The 18725-nt window shown below is 45.5% G+C and overlaps 1 pseudogene across 1 annotated transcript in view; it reads left to right on the plus strand.

Annotated features, from left to right (window-relative positions):
* LOC149333742 (5-hydroxytryptamine receptor 1 pseudogene) overlaps positions 1 to 17443 on the plus strand; it is a 90265-nt pseudogene extending 72822 nt beyond the window's left edge. Inside the window, exon 3 of the transcript XR_016284967.1 lies at positions 12819 to 17443. The product of XR_016284967.1 is annotated as a 5-hydroxytryptamine receptor 1 pseudogene (transcript). The remainder of the gene's footprint in view (positions 1 to 12818) is intronic.
* The last annotated feature ends 1282 nt before the right edge of the window (positions 17444 to 18725 follow it).

Below are 18725 nucleotides of genomic sequence, written 5' to 3' on the forward strand. Positions count from 1 at the left end.
GACAAACATTACTTTTTGCCTGATTACAGCTTTCCCAGATTTCTGTGAAGACGTTGCACGGCTGCCACCATGATGACTTTTTCTGCGGTCATTTTTCAGCAAGTTTAAAAGATGGCTTTTTTTTTTTTTGCCTGGTAAATTGAATGTGAGGTTTCATTAAACACTTTACGGAGCCTTAGTTTTGTACTCCATATCAAAAAGAGTCTTCTCAGTCTCCCTTGTCGTTCTCGAAAGCGTATTTATTATTCCTCCATACTGAGCCCAATACAACCAGCCTTATGATTTATATCGTTCATTGATATAATTTTGCGAGTAGCGTCTGCTAGACATTAATCTGCTATGGAAGATTTGAATGCGCTTATATCTCAGCATAAATGTTGTGGTATATCTTTGCTCAGTAGCGTTGCAACCACAGTACACTCAGGCAACTGGCATTCATATTCTTAGCGCTCCCGTCTGCGTATATTCGTACCGTGGCAATGAGACAAATGGAGAAGAATTCTGACTAACCCCTTTTCCTAGTCTGAGAAGGCTGGCTTAGAAGTCCAAAGAGATTCAATAAGATTCGGAGATCGTAGCCAGAAATTTTCAAATTCGAGAAGATGGTTGAAAAAGAAATTGATCTCCTTTATAAAAATGATTGATCACAAGAACTCATGAAAATATCCTTCCTTTTTCAGCACTATCGAGGAAACTGTACCTCACCGCCGTTTATATGCAAAGCACTTTTTGATGAACACCGTTTGTGCTTGCGAGGACAGCGCAGTCGTATAAACAATGTGGTGACGGAGTCAATATTCACCAACATGTAGGCAAGCTTTGCAAGAAAAGTTTGTTACCAATGGAAAAAAAAATATACATAAAATGTCCCGGCTAGGCCATTTGGGAACACGGCTTGAACGGATGTCGGCAACAAAAGCTTTCTCAAGCCACGAATTCTTTTCAGAGAGGCGCTCTGAAATTGATATAAAGTTGTGCTAAAGTACGTGAGGTAAATATTCCAGTGAGTTGTAGCAGGGGCCTTTCGTTATACGCCTAGATGTTAGAATATGCGCAAACGCACGTAACATTACGTGAGAAGCACATTTTTGAATGCTGGGTAGCTAAGCGATGTGGAGATGTGCTTCATCAGATATCCTGCGAGCTTTTTGCTATTTGAACGAGTTTTTGCCATTCCATAAAGAAGAAAATATAAGACTTACGGACTTCAAATGGGTGATTTCTAGTCAACAATGAAAAGTCAAGCATCTCATAGGGGACAGCTTTGTGTGATGAATCGATGTTATTAACGCTGGAAATTTGGTAAGTTATTTTATTTTAAAAACGCGAGTCGGGCAGACACCGCGAAGGAAAAAATCGACGCAAACATCAGTGATTTCATTTTCAGCGCTTCTCGTATCTATTAGTGCGAAAGTACGACTTGGCGAGGTATAACCGGTTCACGCAGTTTGTATGAAGCTTGACCTTGAAGGTGACCTTGAAAAAAAACAAGCATAGCAACAACCAATGGAGCATAAAATAAATATTGCCGCGACAAGATTTCCAACCCGCGGCGGCGCGAACAAGTCATCTTCGGTGGTCATTCATTGCACGAAGACACTATGCTATCGCCCCTTTTATTTTTTCCACATGGCATTTATTACAGGGAAGCAATGTACTGTCTGCATGAACTCTGTACAAACTACGAGGAAAACATGAGCAATTCAACACAGTGTACAATATGACTTTTATATAACGAAGTATTAGAAAAGACACAACACAGGGCACGACAGTACTACATCATGATATGGCAAACCTAAGCAACAAACACTAGAAGAAGCGCAATGAAGATGGGCACTAGAAGTGGTTGCCATTACCGTTCCGACTCCGTCTGGGCATACCATTCCTTGATATGAAAATAATTCTGCTGAAGTGGTCCTTTGCAGAAACAACATATTCACAACGTCGGTCTATTATGCATAATTTCTAGAGGCTATGTAGCACAATCTGAAGTAACACTTCAAAGGGTTCATAATCAAATCGCAGTGCAGCGTGATATCGTGCAGAATGCGTTCTCAAGTTAAGTCCCTTTTTCAATGTTCTTTGGAAGATCTCCTAGAATAGTACTGCATCTTTGCCATTAATGAAACAATGCTCAATAGTTCCGGGAGCGCCAAAAAGCAGAAATTTAAAGTAGCGACAAAAATGGTCTTTTTCTCTAACCATGTTTTACGAGGAAATGTCACGCTATGCACGTAAGAAAAAATGCGTAGATGGCGAGAGGGCATTTTATGAAATCTTTTGAGTGCATCATCTGCCTGTTAACGAAAATGCAATGAGCGGTACACGAGAGGAGGAAAAAGCGCAGAGATTAAAGAATGTTTGCACAATTGTGCCCTGGACACTCCAGAAAGAAACTCAGGAGAGAAATGACTACGGAGGAAACGAACAGACAAATGCACCTCACGCATTAAGCGCTGCAAAGACAGATGATCTTGAACATTAGAAGCGACAGTGTGGTTCGTAAAAAATCAGTTAAATCAGTTTGATAGATTTCATGCTCTTTGTGCGTGCATTGTTCCGGAAAAACATGAAACGAAAATTTTTTTCCGACGTACAGATGGCCTAAACTAAGGCCGCCACTGTTTACAGGCCGGAAAAAGTTATTACTCCTCATAGATTCAAAGAACGAATACGACACAAAAGTGGCGAAAACTCTGTGTAAACCTTTGGCTACAAAGACTTGTGAAACAATTAATTTAGAGGACTTAATAAATTTTCGTGCCGAGAAACAGATTACATGCGGTCGCCCTGTCAAAAATTGACAGGTTCTGGGGGACACAAGTCTGAGCATTGTGCTGAAGTGTTTGCACACGGTCTTTCAAATAACCTGAACTATGCTTTTAGGCAGTGAAAGAGATGCCAAGGTAGTACTTACGTGGTCCAAGTCTACATTGCACATCAGCATATTGAGCAGGTGTCGATCCCCACATTCCATTTCCTAGACTGCAACTATTAAATAATTATTTTGACCTCCAGAAGCTGAGCCAAAGTCCTCCGTTAAACGTATCATATCATCGATGCTGGCTTATCAGCACAGAACAACGCGATGTCATCTGCATAAGCCTTCAGTTCCTGGCCCATAATATGCAAACCGCTGAAGGGTCTACTATTTATAACGCTTTTGCAAACTGGCTCGAAGTATATTGCGAAAAGGAGCTGTAACATGGAACAACCTTGTTTCAGAGAGGACTTAATGCAGACTGTTTACCAATAAAATTTGGCAGAGGCTTAGCTTGGTTAAGCCCGGTAAGTTGCGAAAGCAATAGCCCTGGCTGCGCCTGGTTTGCCTCGTGGTGTGTCTTGGTAGTGCTCTTAGCACAGCTTATTTATGAAAGTTTGCCCATTTGTTTTACATGGCATTATACTCACCACACGAGGGCCCCCACGTGTTGGGAGATTTATGCGTGCCTCGGTCGCCAAAACGAGCGGCTGACGCTAACGGATGATTGTCTAGAAGCTTCCCTCTTATTTCACTCCCACTTCCTCCCTTCCTGTACGGTGCGGTTCGGGGGTCCACCGAGATGACAGAGAATTTCCTTTCCTCAAAAAGCGTTGCGTTCAAAGAGCAAGGCATCGCGCCGAACGGGTGGTGGCGTTCCTCCCTTCCTGTGGTTCGGGTGTCCACCGAGGTGACAGAGAATTACTGCGCCATGTCTTGCCCTATGAACGCACCGCTTTTTGAGGAAAGAAAATGGAGCAGTAATTCTCTGTCATCTCGGTGGACACTCGAACCGATCGCTAAGCGCGCCGCGCTTGGTAGCTGCGGCCTCGCTACGCGACGGCGCAAGTTGGAGCCCCGCTCTTGCAGCTCTGACGTCAGACCGCTAAGCGCGCCGTGCGTGGCAGGAGCAGGAGTTAGGCCGCGCTTGGTAGCTATCGGCCTCGCTACGCGACGGGCTGAAAGTCCAAGCAGTATTGCTTTCGCAATAAAAACAGCCATTTCCCATCAAGCGCGTGGAACAGTCTTTGTGACAAAGGCGCGTTGCAGTAGAAATAGTTGGACCAGCATTGGCGGGGCTTAAAAACGAAAAAAAAGAATGGTACACTGATCTAACGCCTCTGCCAGCTCAATTTGCAGCAGGGCTAGTTGTTCATGAGTGTCACTGCAATACTGCAAAACTGCGTTCGCAACATGTAAATAAGTTTGCATTGAGCGTCCCCTCAATCCACAAGTGTAATGAGGTCCATCCAGTTAGAGTACACATTGCAAGCTATAACTGATTCCAGTTTAAGGCAGCAAAAATCTTAAAATCAGGACTAGAAGCCTAATATGTATATAGCCATCTACAAAACAACGTTTTTGTTGTCATCAGTTTTTGGGATGACGGCCATATCGCTTTTGGTAACTGACGGTAGCACAAACTCTCATCAATACTGGTCTCACAAATTTTGAGCAGGACAGAGGATAAAACCGGTTTAAATGCCCTGGAAAAATCCTTTGAAATGTCTTCAGGACAAACGGTTTTCGAAAGTGTCAAAATTACATCCTTTAATTCACCCAAAGTTAAAGGACCGCTTATTGCCTACACTAATCCTCAAAAGCCGGACAAATCATACACAGTCAGCGCCCTACATGTACAGCCTTTGTCAAAAGTAACCAGGCTGCATGGTTTGCTTCTAGCTTGTATAGTGGATCCCTTGTGACTTTCCTAAAGATCAAAAGTTGTTGGAAGGTAAGAAGACCCCCCAGTCCTTACCTTTAACGACCACTTCAGCTTCAGAGAAGCTGTAAGGGCTCCACTGTATGAGCTAGAAGAAAACCATGCAGCCTGGTGATCTTTGACAAACACTGTGCATTGTCGGCCTTGCTTAAAGTGGCAGGAAAAAGCGAGGTGTAGTGATTTGCTCAATCATTTGTTACTGCCACTGTAGTTGCGACCATGGTTCTTCCACAGTAGACCTCAGGGACTCTCTTGACAGTCACGTGGCAATGCTCACCAGGCAAGGCCTGTCTTGTTTCCTCACAGTGCAAAGCAAGATGGCTGCGTGACAGTACACGAGGTGCCCGGAAACGCTCCGCATAAAACATTTCAAGGTGACACTATTTCCGCTGCGTAAAAGACTGGAGCCTTGTTTTCGAGTTCGTACAAATTGTAAAGGCTCCTTAGAAATCTTTTCTCGTCACAGTGCATAAAATAAGACCTCGTTGAGCTCATCCCAAAAGCTAAGCCACGAACTTCTTGCTTAACATTTCCCAAGCTGCAAATAATGGCACGCTCATTGTCAAGCAACATTCCTAAGCTGGTCTGACTCGTCGCTTGAAGTCGCTTGTTTAGCAACTAAGAAGTGTGCTTCGATGTTGCCCACTTCTGTTGAAACTTGGGACGGGCACATTCTTAAGTCCACGCAATGACCATTGCATGACAGGACAAAGAAACAGGCATGACATCGCATGAAATACGCAATTTAAAGTGATCCGCGGAAACATAAATCCGATCAAGACATCATTGTGTGGCTCCTCTAATATATGTTAATGAGGAAGACAGTCCTGCATTATGAGCAGCGTGAGCTTTCAGTGGTACATGATAAAACTGCAGGGCTCTTATCGGCGTTTTCTCTTGACCGCATACGGTCGCGAGGATCGAAGAGGGAGGTAAAGTCGTCCGTGAATATCACATGCCATCAGAGTGTACAAGAGCTGCAATATCCTGAGAAAAAACTGCTCATTGCATCCCGCTATTGGTAGCATATACTTTGATGAACCTCCATGATTCGCCATGCAGCCGAATGTCACAACTTCCCAGGCGTCTTTCTGTGTCAAGCTGGTACTCAAAATCGAAAAGAGAGACCTCTTTTTAAGAACAAAAAGCAACCGGCCGAAAGGCCTACCGGTTGTGACACACATACACTGTAACCTGCTTAAAAAGGGGGGCAGGGTAGGCTCTCTATCCAATTCAGTTTCAGTCTTTCTGTCTTGAAGAGCCAGGATGTCAAGCAAGTTGGCCGAAAACAGTCGGTGCAGATGCAGTTCTTTTTTCCAAGACCGAAACCCAGAGATGCCGAGTTTCGCGGCGAGCAAGGAGAATTTAGGCCCTTTAGCGGAGCCATGTTCCTCGGCGGGACTTGTGCTCGGCAGGGACTATGTCCTCCCGAGAGGAGGCAGAACTGGCGCCACCCCGCGCTACAAGGCCACACTTGTACTTGGCACATACACTCCACAGTTGCCATCAGGGAGTCAATACCATGCTGGAATCAGCTACCTCTATCGCTCATCCAGCAGTGGCGTCCTGAAGCCCATCAGTGCAACTCGGCGCCGCAGCCGCAACCACCCTTTACTTCAGCTCACTGACAGCGCAGGCCCGCGCATGATAAGTGTATTTGATTGACCTTATGTATTTCTGGTGTTTTTTTCTGCCAGGCCTTGACGATCCACATCCACAGGCAGCTGATGCGTCCGTGAAAACTGGCAGGCACACCCTGCACCTCAGGAACGTCACCTGACACAGGGCCAGTAATTTTTGATGCAATAGGATTAATAGCAGATGCCCCGGACTGCATCCAAAACCTCTGTATCGTCCACAAAATACTCCTGCAGAGTGTCGTCCAGGGCATCAGCGCCTCTGCGGAGTTTATCATATGCGACAGGACGCACTCCTCTGCATTCAGGAAGAAACGCCGAAAGTGATTGCACTGAGGAGTACAGTAGTGACGGCTTATATGCGCAACCTTGTGGCAACTGGGACACAAGGGTGGTCTGCCTGGAAGAAAAACGTGGTACTGTACACCGCAAACTCTAAAAAAATGAGGCACGTCGGTGACACGGATGCCAACGACAAGAGCCAAGGCAATGTCCTTATTGGAAGTACGCACCCCCTCCATGTCTGAAAGTCTCTACATCTCCCCTGTGATGGCAGTAATCATCCCGCTAGCTCGAAGGACGGCACAAAAGCAAAATCATCCAGATGTTCTGGCAGCCAAAGAAACTCTAACGATAGAGTCTTCGGTTCTAGGTCAATGACAAGACGCCGGCTTTTCACCTCTAACTCTCCGAACCTTACGAGCTCAGCTTTGCCTTACGCTGTCTTGCACGTTACTATCCACACCTGGGACATCTGGAACGGCCCTGTGGAACCGATTTTATTTAGGTAAATGACACCATGTAAGGCAGCTCTAAAATCCCGGGAACAATAGGTTCGGCCACTAAGATTCGCATGCAGAAAAACGATGTAGAAAACCAGCTTACGAAGAGGCAGGCGGGGCAGAACAGTGCGGTAGATGCCGCAAGTCAACGTTGGCGAAAGGCCAATTTATGCATTTCACCTGGCAGCATAAAAAAATTGGGCTGGCAGTTTAGCTGTGCGAAAGCAAAGTTCTTTTCAGGTAGACACCAACCCTATGTGCTTGAAAGCGCAATTGAGGTAAACAGTAACCAAGGAAGCCAGTTATGCGTGTCTTCAACTTTTTCGTCGTCAATGCCGATTTACTTCCGTACGTCGGCGGCCGAAGCTCTAGTGCCGCGTTTCTGCAGCAATTTTGTCCACTCCAACACGTATTAAGGCGGAAGCCTTTAATGCCTCATCGTTGTAAGCAGGAGCTGTCGACAGAGAATGTCACGCTTTTCAGTTGGTCGAAACGGTCGTCACGTCACATGGCGCGAATTTCAATCGGGGCCAATTATACTTTGGCTACTAACCATGCAACCAATTAAAGGGGTCGTATAGTGATGCTCCAAGTAAGTTTGAGTTTAGTTAATTGCTTACTTAACTAATTAGTCTAATTAACCCTTCTAGTCCGACCAGATAAATAAATAAAACCAAGTAAGAAATTGGCCGAGCTTGGGAATCGAACCCCGGTCTCCGGAGTGCGAGTCGAGCACGCTTCCACTCCGCCATGCCAGCACGATGGTTGGGAATGAACAAAGGTGTGTCTAGTGAATACGGTGTCTTCGTTCACTCCCATCTTCCTCCCTTCCCGTTACAGTGAGGTTTAGGTGTGCACCGAGATATGAGAGACAGATACATTTCCTTTCCTCAGAAACCAATTTACCTACGAGCAAGGCGTAATTGTCCGCGTTTCAGATTGTTCCAAATTGTCGTGACGTCACCACGCGCGAATTTTGACGGGTGTCCACCGAAACATGTGAGACAGTTACTGCGCAACTTCCTTTCCTCAAATACAATTTTCGACTAGTGTCTACTCAGATATGTGAGACAGTTAATGCGTATTTCCTTTCCTCAAATACAATTTTCATTTTCTTCATTACGGCCCCTCTTTCTTCGTTCACTCACACTTCCTCCCTTCCTGTACGGTGCGGCTCAGGTGTCCACCGAGATGACAGAGAATTACAGCCCCATTTCCTTTCCTCAAAAAGCGTTGCGTTCAAAGGGCAACGCATCGCGCCGAACGGGTGGTGGCGTTCCTTGGACTCCGTGGCAGCGCTACAACACGCTGTCGTGTTCCACTTCTAAAGGCGAAGCTTAAGCGTCATTAATTGGCAGTTAATTAATGCACCAAAAAAATGTGCAGTGAACAATCACGTAGCAGAATGCAGCACTCAGGCTTTCGCCTTTCAGCACTTTAGCGGCTAAAGTTCCTCGTAATTTTTGCTGTGTTGCTGTGCTTCTACAACGTTGTCAACGCCAACGCATACAGCGCACATCGCCCTGTTCCTACCGCTACATAGCTCAGAGCGCGAATATCAGTTTGAGAGCAGAATTAGTTGATGAGGAAGACACTGTACAATGCACAGCGGGAGACTGTGTGCAGTTCAAGACGAGGCGTGATCTCCTGTACCGATAGCTTTGTACTCTCGCGTAGTGGCCAGCGAAGCTATGTCCGCGCCACCATGCCTTCATAATTAAAGTTAAGAATTGCGCAAAAGACACAACACAGGAAAAATAGCGGATGACAGAAAGAGCGCTTTTTGTGTCATCCCCTATTTTTCCTGTGTTGTGTATTTTCCGCCATTTTGAACTTCAATCATGAACCAACTAGCCCCAAAGCAAGTTCTTATGCCTTCGTATCCCAGTGGCGACGACATTTATATATTTATTTATGGTTTGCCCATGTCGCCTTCAAGGTCAAGCATCACACAAATCGGTGAGGCGTTCTGAACTCGGGAAGTAATGCTTTGTCATTAAAACTCGACCAGTCGGAACGCCACCTTTGTTTATCACCCCCCCCATGCTATCGCCGCAGCGAATGGCGCCTCGTGTTAAACTGCAACGCATTCTTGCACTGTGCATCACATAATGTCGGCTTCAGCAGCATCCATTTGAAAATCATTTTTCAGCGAAAGCACAGAGAAAACACATGTTTTTAGCAGGTAGCATGTGTATCTGGCGGTCACGAGACAAATTTTGATGTGAGCCTAACAGCTCCGCACTAACGTACTGGCATGTTTTTTTTTTTTTTTTTCCCCCGTTGAGTCCTAATGGCTGACTTCAAGAGATGTACTTAAACAGAGCCCAAATGAACGATGCATCCCATACAAACGAAACTTCTGCCTCTACCCAAGCCCAGAACATATCGACGCCCTTTTCTGTTTAGCAAAGCTTCCGTAATCAACCGCATGGCGCTCAATACCAAAATCTGCCGCAGGAATTTTGAATGTCGATAAACACCCTATTGGTCTCATACGGCCTTGAGAACTAGTTGACGCGACAGCAGGAAGCCATTATATGTCAGATTTTGGATAGTGTAAAACCAGTAAGCCGGTAGTATCAGCATCATGCACCATGTCACCCATACTGGCAGTAGAAAGATGAGACCAGTTTGTGACGTGCTGGAAAGCTGGGCATCGTTAATTCCTGCAATCGATTTCTTTTCATACGCCTGCTTATATAAAAAAAGGAGAGTCGTCTGCGCTTGCGATTAAGCCCAGAGGGAGTTGCGCGCAATCTCTATGACGTAAGCACCAGTGACTAAAAGCAGAAGGGACTCTAGGCACGAAGGCGACGCAGGAAAGCGCGCGTCGACGAAGCGAAAGAAAGGGAGGCCGAAGGGCGAATGGGCTCTCATTAATAGCAATGAATTAACGCTCCCGGGAGCCACCTACCGAGAGCGGTACGCCAAGCACAGTCTCGAGCAATCCTTGCTCACGAAGAAAGGCGCTGGGCCCAAGCGAGCGCGCCCCACGAATGCAGCCATTCAAATGAGGGCCCCTGGGTGGAGGAGACAGCGCGGCAGCTTACGAAAGGAGTTAGCTTTTATGTTTTGTACTCAGCACCTCTTTTTCTGGCAGCCGTGCCTGCTTGTCGGCACGGCGCTGCGCAAGCAAGGTTGCTTTCGCGATATCGCGCGCGGCTTTGTAGGGCTAGAACTTTCCTTTTTTTTATGCGGGCTTGTCAGACTCCATTTAAGAGCGAAAGGTTGGGTGTAAGCTACTGCAGCTCTGTTAAAAGCTGCAGACAGTGATTTAATTAAGCAAACGTACGCTCGTTCAGGATGCACTAGTTTAACGCCTGATTTGCCAGCTAGAAGCAGCGCCCTTTTTCGCGCAGAACAGCCTGTCACTTCGTGGGTTGATACCCGATAAGAGTGCTCCGTGGATGCGGCCGGGTACACTGTCGTGTCCCCGTCAATCTTGCTTTCATGCACGTATTGCAGAACGAGGGGCTGTTCCCTGTGCGGAAAATGTTGCTTTGATGGTCTGCACACAACCACTTCGATCACTTTAATCAAGAGCAGCCCTGTTGTTTTTCAATGGAGGGCGCTGTCAGCTCGAAACTTTGGATGGAAGTTGCCATCCGTCGGCAGGTATTACCGGTCAGGAACCGCGCTTTGCGCAAGGAATAACATCTCTTGTCTCCGACATTCCAAACTCTATACATGACGGGAGACAAAAGAAAGTAAGCATGCATGTTGTAGCAGCTGGATGTTTATTTGCTTCAGAAATGTTATAGAACATCCTAGGAGAACAAAATCCGACATGACTATATACACACATAAGATGAGAACAATGACAGTTTGAAAAAAGAGAAGTGCCAACATGCATTTTGATACTTGCTGGAATGAAGTTTACATAATGCTGCTAAGCCCATTGAAGCACGATAAAGTTTAGAAGCATTATTGTTGATATGTTATGAAGCCTTGCTTCACCACTGTCCCATAAGGCAGTTGATCAAGCAGCTTGTCTGCAATCTGTTGCTTTTTTTTCCCTTGCCGTATTTTGAAGGTATGAAACATACATATCTGAAAAACTAAAGCATGTTTCCTAATAAGAAAAGAACGAAACCTGGCCTAGTCTGTTTCGTATAGGTGATGCCATTCTCTTTGTTGAGATTCATCAATGACAACGATATAGCTATTTCGTCTCCCGGAAGCCAGCAGAATAAAGAAAAGGTTTCCTTATCTCTGAGAGCGACAATGAAGGCTATGTAGTGCGTTTAAACAAATAAAATACCCAACATGTGAACGTATTCTGATTCTGAATTAATTATTTCGAAAGTCTTACGAAATTAACTTGACATTTTTGCTAGTGAAGAGGTTGCAGTATGCGCATAGTGAAGCCATAAAATAAGTGACCCATGGTTAAGACTAGTCCGTAAATAATGCGAAGACTCCAAAATTGGGGATCCTAATTAATGACACATCCACGAGTGAGCTTTGCGAAAGGGAATTAAGCACTATGTTCCCGTCTACTTCTGTCGCTCAGTGAGCAATAAGTCTTTCTATGTTGACGGGATTTGTCCGCAAACTAATTCAGGCCCATGTAAACCGTACTCGGGTACTTTTATGTTTATTTCAGATAATAAATGCAGCTTAACGTTTGAAAGTCGCTTGCTTGTGCAATGAATAAAGAAAATAACATGGAAACTTCTCAGAAACGAGGATAAGCGCGACAGTGGGTAAAAAGTTTTACATCGGGACTGACTCTCTCTGCATTTGGTTGTTGGTGTGAGCACGGGAGTGTGCGCTGGTAAGACAGTAAGGTTTACATTATATCGGGAACTACTTCGCACAGCCAAGTGGCAAGAAAAGTTTAACGAATAAATTATGCGTGTGTGTGTGTTGTATATGCTGTATATGTTGTGTGTGTGTGTTGTAGATGTTTATAGATTGCCTTTACATGAAAGGCTCATGCCATAGTAGCATCAAATCAAAAGCAATATGTGTACGTCCTGTTGGGTATTATATCTGGCCACTACTTAGCTCAGCATTCTTGGGGATCCAGTGCCCAGAGTCAGCAAAGTCATCATTATGTTTCCGGCGAAGGAGCGGCATAACGACCCTACCTGCCGCTACGTGTGTGCAAAAAGCGCTTACAGCTGCAATGGGTTCGCTTCATGAGTTGCTGATACAAAGCTCGAGCCTCCCCTGGCGGAGTACTTGCTATGAGCTGTGTACATCGTATGTGTGAATTTAAGTTTCATCGGGTAGTTGGAGGGAGTGATCAAATTTCGCCTTACAAAGGCAAAACAGGCGTGATGAAAATTGCATTACGAGCTTATGTTTATCTCTTAGGGACATGTGCCTTCAATAGTTCACTGTAAAAATGACCTTTACCGCTCGAGTTTACCCACACCTAGTGAACGTGGACAAATTTTGGCCTGGTTATGAGACCAACATGAACAGCCGTTTCGGCAGAAGCAGAGAAACTCCATGTACGATCTGCATTCTCACAACTTAATCCACAGAAATGTGCTCGAAATGGCACTAAATAGAGCAGATTCGCCAAAAAACTCAGCTAGGTTCAAGGAAGCTACATTAGGCATACACAGGATACAAGTTCCTATACTTCAGTGCCTTAGTTATTTCTGATTTGAATAACAGCGGGTTAGCTATGCCTTTTCTACCTCATGTTCCTTACGGTTAAAACTAATTTTTTGATGCAGGATCCCCTGGCTCTGGGGAGCAGCAGAGGTAGCAGCTGCGGCATCGGCGGCGGAGTGCCGTGTCTCCCACCACGCTGAGTGCCTTGGCTTTGGGCGTGTGCCTGGGCGCGCTCATCGTCGCAACGGCAGTTGGCAACGCGCTCGTCTGCCTCTCCGTCTGCCTCGTGCGCCGCCTACGGCACCCCTCCAACCACCTCCTGGTCTCCCTGGCTGCCTCGGACCTGTGCGTGGCGCTGCTGGTCATGCCGCCCGCCTTGCACCTCGAGCTTACGGGCCACCGCTGGGACCTGGGTCGAGCGGCCTGCGACGCCTGGGTGTCAGTGGACGTGGCCTCCTGCACCGCCTCCATCTTGAACCTGTGCATGATCTCCGTGGACCGCTACCTGGCAATCACGCGGCCACTGACGTACGGTGTGCGACGTACGGCTCGAAGGGCCTGGGCCTGCATTGGCGCCGTCTGGCTCCTGGCGGCGCTGATCAGTGTGCCGCCCCTACTTGTGCTAGGAAACGAGCATGGTACGCCGGAGATGCCTACATGCCTGGTCTGTCAGCACTTGGCGTACCAGCTGTACGCTACGCTTGGAGCGTTTTACATACCACTAGTGGTCATGCTTTCCATGTATTGGAGAATTCACCGCGCTGCAAAGAAAGTCGTCGAGGCAGAGCACAGAGCAAGGCCGGGACCTCGTACAAGGAGCCTAAGGGTCGCGGTTAGAGAACGCAAGGCCTCCATAACGCTTGGAATCATCCTGACAGCGTTCACGGCGTGTTGGCTGCCTTTCTTCGCCATTGCTCTGGTGAGACCGCTGGGAGGTATGCCTCTCCCGGAACTCACCCACAGCTTGGCTCTTTGGCTTGGCTATACAAACTCGGCGCTCAACCCTGTCATCTACGTGACTTTCCACCATGACTTCCGGCGGGCGTTCCGAGACCTTTTGTGCCTGCGTTGTGGGCGGAGAGGCAACGGAAACGTAGGCGTCGGCGGGGGAAGCGCTAACGGAGGAGGGCAGCTGCTGGAAAGGAGGAACAACAATCACCACTCGTGGGCCTGACCATGGTGGACGTCGCCTGGAGATCTCCGGGTCTCTAGAGTCGACGTGCATCGAAATCACAGTGAGCAGAATAAGCATAATCAAAGTGAAAAGCAAGGAACTCAGCAGAATCAAGTCATATCTGACAGCAACGCGGCCACGTTGCCTCCGCTGTTTCCTTGACGTGCGATCTTGGGCGGGGCATGTGTGAACGCTGAAGATATGCGAGCACGTCATGCTGCCATTTTAGTGACTTTGACACAAGCATGCGTGTAGTGCGAAAAGAGGATAGGACCAAAGAAGTGCTGCTGTACATAAGCTGTATACTCTGGCTGTTGCAAGATATGAGAAAAGTATGTTCACTCTGTGATTTTTTCACTGCACTACGTAACTATGTTACTGCATTTCTATCGGTGCATTCATGACCCAGACCAGACGAGGGGAAACGCATCTTGATGTTTTAAGAAAACACTGGCCTGGTCCCATCACAGCTGCTGGTTAGAAAAGAGGCTGAATCGAATCAACCATCATTAAAACCTCGTTGTGTAATTTAGTTTATTGCACAGAAAAAAGTCTTTTTTTTAATTAGCTGCAGTAATTCTTTCGTCATAACGGCACATTGTTCGACGAGCTCCGGAGACACATCCTCTTCTCATGAACTTTACACTTCACACGTGGGGTCGAAACATTACGAAAGCTTGTTCCTGACATCAAGAGGACATTTCACCCTTGTTCCTTGCGTTCGTTGTTGTAAGCCTATGAACTAATGAGGCACGTTTGTTTCATCATGCCAGGAAACCTTGTGCCATACGCCGACTTCGGGTGCAAGCCGGAGTGTTGTCGTCAGTCCGAAATACGACGCTTGTATACGTGAAGCCTGGATTCAAGGGAAGCGGCTGCGCTTTAAGGAATGCTTGTCCTCGGTGACACATTCAGCTCGTGTGCGTTTTTGTTTACTTTCAGAAGTTTTGTGCGTGCAGTGCTGTTCAGCTCCAACATGAAACTGGTGAAGGTGGTCCTGCCTGCTGTGCGTAACAAAGACCGACGAAGCTGAGAGAATTATGCAGTGGGATATATGTTCGTAAAATAACCACCTAGCTTTTGACTAAATGTACGAAGCACCCGTGCCATTGCTGTTTGGTGTTCGTGTGCATGAATGATAACAAACAGAAACTATTATTCGTTATCATTTTTTGTTGATGCTTCAGTGCTAGAGTAGACATGAAAGCTTTAGCACACTTTCTGGAGGCTTTGTTTTCTCTATAACAAAAGGCATCAGAACTTAATGCGCCCACTGCTTTAAACCAATCCTTACCAACGACTCTTCAGAATTCTCTATAAGTACGAAGTAATGCTATTGGTTTGTGTTTGCGGGTGCTTGTTTTACGGAATGTTTTTCGAAGACTTCCTAATTGCAAGATTTTATTTTCACTAACAAAATTATGTTGAATGGGCCATTTCGTTTCAACTGTAACAGATATATGCTCCTTCAATAATGAATGACTTGTTTTCAGTTCTATTAAGTATGCTTGTTATTCCATTATTCTTAACACAGTTAGCGTTTACTTAATAACCCTCGTGATCTACAAAACAGTGCAGGCAATATTTTGCAGTTTTTTCACGTTCTGTCACCTGTGAAAATGGCACATAACCTGCGAATGGGACCTTGCTTCTGACCTTCTGTAAGGTTTGTTGCAGCTATGGACAGCACCGATCTGTTATTTTGTCCTCCTGAAGCAACCTTTGCTTCAGCTGTCACTTTTGGTGACTACGTGAGGACCACAGTTGACAACCTTGATTGTTATGTGTGGTGCGTGTTGTTGTTAACAATGATTATCATGAATAATTCATACATTATAATTAACCCCGCGTCATAATGAATGTCATGATCATTGTGTAGAAGAATACCAATCACTAAAAGGCTTTCGCCGTCAACCTTGTGTAAGGGTATGTGTTTTCTAGGCTGTTGTATTCCGGAGAATCTTTCATCGAAACTATTGTTCAGTCCTCCCGAAGGGCGCTACATTTCCTCTTAGCATTAAAACCTATGTGCTATGAGCCTTGTGGAAATCCTAATACAGTTCACTGATCCTTGAACTATAATTTTTAAAAAGACTAAAGAAAAATTTTTAAGAAACCAAAGTGCAAATTTTTTTTCTACAGTGCTTCATTCAGCTGTGTTCTCACGGACCACATTGAGGTCGCTATCGTGCTGTGAAAACATTGTGCTGCTTCGATACAAATTAATATTTCGCGCAATAATAATCACCAGTACATTGATCACTATGGTCTTCACTTTCGTAGCGTATTTTTACAAGTTAGATAAAGTTAATTTCCTTCTAATATGTAGTAGTGATCGTTCCAGTATCACGGAACTCGAAGCACCTGTAGATACAACGCGCACAATCATCTCCTTATATTTTTAGAGATACCTGAGTACAGTAGGAGCTTAGAAGCTCGAACACAAAACACGCTGTTGTTCTTTTTTCCTTGCTCCTCAGAAGTTCAGAAGCAGCCTGTGAAAAGAGTGACTCCGATTTCCTTGAAATAAACCCAGAGTAGTTTTGTGTACAATCGATGTCACTGGGCTACGTGTTCACATGACAACAGCTAAAACTAGTTTAGAACTGTCGCGGAAATAATTCTTGTCAAAAAGCGCACAGTACAGAGCTATTTGTGGTTTAGGCGCGAGTAAATCCCTAATGGTGCTCATTGCTGCTTTGCTATGGCTGAACCGGCTACCGAAATGGTTGCTACAAAGGCAAGATGGTCTTCTGGATGGTAGTCAGGATTTGACAATACAGCGCACGACATGAAAGACAGGGTAAGCCAGATTGAACTCTTCCTTTGAAAGAGAATTTTCTGAACAGAAAAATTGTTCATTTGTCTAAAAATTTTGATTTCACCCTGGATAAAGCACGAAAGTTACAAAACATGAAGACCTCTACAAAACGACTGTAAAATCAGCTGTAGTTTAGTACCAACATATGCAAATGCCATATGACACCATGTACGACGACAACCGAAGGCCTCGACGTTCTGATCTACATATGGCGGCAGTTAGCAGTACAAAAGCATACATACGCGAGAGGCGCATGTGAGTTGTCAATATCTTTGTGGTAATCCTAAATTTGCTCTTAAGGTGGCAACTTTTTTGTTTGAAACAAACTTATCATATATTAAAATTTGAAAGAAGCTTTTATCACTCCAGTGGTGGGAAAATTACAGTCCAGTGGTATACTACCCTTATGCCACTATGTGTGATCCTGTAAACGCCATATTCTTACATAAAACAATCGTGCATCTCGTAGAGGAAAGCATGCTGATTTTTCAATAGAAATTGAATGAAATTTGCAGTCGGAGTCAAAAATGCTCTCCGTGTTGTAGCAGGTTCTTCTGTCTAGCCATTCTTGGTACATTGCAGGGTGGGGTGCTTCTCTGCTTTTGCTCTTAGTGAATCGGACAATGCTTCTGAATAAAAATGAAATCCATGATGAAACGCTGACGTAAATGAAGAGAGAAGAAAAAACCACACTCTGTATTTTTCTTGTTGAATTTGTACTTCTTGGAAGTCAATAAATATGTTGAGCTTTGCGTATGTTACCCCCCATTTTCTCCTGCGCCTTCTCTTGCAAGTGGCACATTTGTTCCAAGTGCCCGCCCTCTATGAAGGTGCAATGAATATGACTGCTTGTAATCACCTTAAGCTGAAAGCACAAAGCATGTTCGCTGAAGCAGGCCCTCCCCAGCCGAACTGAACTTGAAACACATCCCCTTCTTGTGTTGGGACTCTGATGACCTCGGGCGCCAAAAGCGTAATTTCAAAACATTTTGCGTGCCATTAAAGCGAGCAGTTGCGTAAGCACTCGCACTCGGATTAGGAACTGTGGTTCTGTATTAGTAATCCCATACTGCATCAACGTAGAATTCTTAAGGTGTTGGTGCGATATGATTTGAAAATTACATTGTTACACAGAGTATGCCCTTGAAGGGAAAAACGAAACATCAACGCTCTTTGAGTCCAACTGATACCCAACCTACAGCAATGAAACAATTTCGCGTCCCAATTCTCTGATTAGGCTAAGGCTGGTAGGCACCGATGAAGATGAGTGGAGTCGGCGCCGATCTGGTATCTTGTGTGCTTTCTGAATATATAATATGCCCTGCATGCACTCTACAGAAACCCGCCACGCACAACTAACCTGAAATTTGGCTATACCTGCAAAATGATATTCAAACACGCTCCGGCTGAAACCTAAAGGAGCCTTCAGCAAACTACATTGATTTAACTTCTGGGAACCTCTTTATTGCGACAACTGCAGGTCTGGAAGCTGCAGGACATACAAAATGACAGAATTTCCACTCAGGATTACAAAAATTTGCCTACCATTACGCCGTAGAAAACAATCTTGCGGCCTTTTTGGCTCATTTCAGTAGAATGTATGGCTGCGCCAGTAAGACAGGAAAGGAGACTGAGAAACTAGAACGAGATCATGGCCGCAGACTTCCGCATTTTCATTATGAGTTATAGCGCATGCGATATAAGCGCAGATGCGAAGCGCGGAACCAGCTTCGTCATTCCCGCAGGTAGAGATATAAGATAGCACACAGTGATCTATCTTTCCTTGGGTAAGAAGGAACAGAAAACTGAGCAGGACTATTTAGTCTGCCAAGCGAAGATAAACTAGTTAGCACACAGCCATCTTATCGCTAGGAGCTTCGTGCCGTGCTGTCGTTTTCGTTTCTATGCCCTGTCTTATTAGCCCAGTCCTGCCTTTGGCGACGGTTACGCTTCACGGTAAACATATTTTTGGGCGTAGCGTCTGTGGCATTTGAACCGTAGGCTATCTCATATGCAGCACGCACTGCGCAACGC

This window comes from Amblyomma mixtum, chromosome 8 (genome assembly GCF_055824585.1).
Source record: "Amblyomma mixtum isolate Tamu chromosome 8, ASM5582458v1, whole genome shotgun sequence".
Taxonomy (NCBI): Eukaryota; Metazoa; Arthropoda; class Arachnida; order Ixodida; family Ixodidae; genus Amblyomma; species Amblyomma mixtum.